This window comes from Arachis ipaensis, chromosome B10 (assembly GCF_059453495.1).
Source record: "Arachis ipaensis isolate K30076 ecotype BB chromosome B10, ASM5945349v1, whole genome shotgun sequence".
Classification (NCBI taxonomy): domain Eukaryota; kingdom Viridiplantae; phylum Streptophyta; class Magnoliopsida; order Fabales; family Fabaceae; genus Arachis; species Arachis ipaensis.
Genome location: NC_142435.1, coordinates 90,550,264 through 90,551,763, shown reverse-complemented (window position 1 = coordinate 90,551,763; position 1,500 = coordinate 90,550,264). Strand labels below are relative to the sequence as shown.

The 1,500-nt window shown below is 41.7% G+C and overlaps 1 non-coding gene across 1 annotated transcript; it reads right to left on the bottom strand.

Annotated features, from left to right (window-relative positions):
* Positions 1 to 546: 546 nt before the first annotated feature.
* On the bottom strand, positions 547 to 650 carry LOC148580827 (small nucleolar RNA R71). Its single transcript, XR_015896907.1, has one exon. It is a non-coding gene; the product is annotated as a small nucleolar RNA R71 (small nucleolar RNA).
* Between the last annotated feature and the right edge of the window lie 850 nt (positions 651 to 1,500).

The following is a 1,500-nucleotide window of genomic DNA, read 5'->3' as shown; positions in this document are numbered from 1 at the left end:
CTGAACCTGAAAGGACCTTCCTTAGAGAAAGAAAGGAAGCAAGAGGAAAGAGGGTTATTGGTGTAGAGGAAGAATAGGAAGAGCTGGATATAAATATGAAGGATGATATGGAGAACTATCATGAGGAAGAGGTGCATAATCATGTTAGAGAGGGTGCAGCCAATCATGTTGGGAAGGAGGGAAGGGTTTTAGGCTCCTACATCAACCCAAACCCAGAAAACTGTAGAAGTAGCATCCATAAACCAACCGTTCATGCTAATAAATTTGAGTTAAAACCTCAACTCATCACTCTTGTTCAAAACAACTGCTCATTTGGAGGAAGTGCCCAAGAAGACCCCAACCAACATTTGACCACATTCGTAAGAATGTGATACAGTGAGGTCTAATGGTGTCCATCCTGACACCTACAAACTGCTTTTGTTCCCCTGTTCTCTTAGGGACAAGGTAGCAAAGTGGCTAGAATCCTTTCTTAAGGAGAGCTTGACAACTTGGGAAGAGGTGGTGAACAAATTCCTAGCAAGATTCTACCCTCCCCAAAGAGTTAACAGGTTGAGGGCTGAGGTACAAACGTTCAGACAATAAGATGGTGAAACTCTCTATGAAGCATGTGAGAGATACAAGGAGTAGACAAGAAAATGCCCCCCAGACATGTTCAATGAATGGGTACAGTTGCACATTTTTCATGAAGGATTGTCACAAGAATCAAAGAAGGCTTTAGATCACTCTTCAGGAGGCTTTCTCAACAAGAAGAAGACAATTGATGAGGCCATTGACATCATAGAAACTGTGGCCAACAATGAGTACTTCTATGCCTCTGATAGAAACTCAAATAGAGGGGTGATGTAGCTGAGTCATATGGATGCATTGTTAGCTCAAAACAAGTTGATCACCAAGCAATTGGCTTACCTCACCAAGCAGATGGAAAGGAAACAAGTTGCAGCAGTCCACACTCAACCACAAGCTCAAGAAGTGGTGAATGCAAAGGAAGAGGGTGATTGGGAGCAAGCCAATTTTGTTGAAAACTCATCAAGACAAACCTATGATCCACACTCAAAAACCTACAATCCTGGCTAGAAGAACCACCCAAACTTTGGGTGGGGAACCAGCAAAACCAAACTCAAGATCATAGGCCCCAAAACACCAACCACTACCACAATTTCACCTACCAACAAACTAACCAAAGACCATACCAAACCCCACACAATAACTCTTTCCAGCCTCCATATCAAGCCCAAAATAGCCATTCTCTACCTCTCAATTCTACCGGCAAGTGTACCGGATTGTCGTCAAGTAAAACTCACTGTAGAGTGAGGTCGAATCCCACAGGGATTGGTTGGTTGATCAATGTTAATTGGAGAATTGTTCTAGTTGAACTAAATCCGAATTGAAATTGGGATCGCAGGATATAAATTAGCGGAAAACTTAAATTGCAAGAAATTAAAGGAACAAAATTAAATTGCAGAATAATAAGGGCAGGAACTTAAATTGCAAGTAATTAAA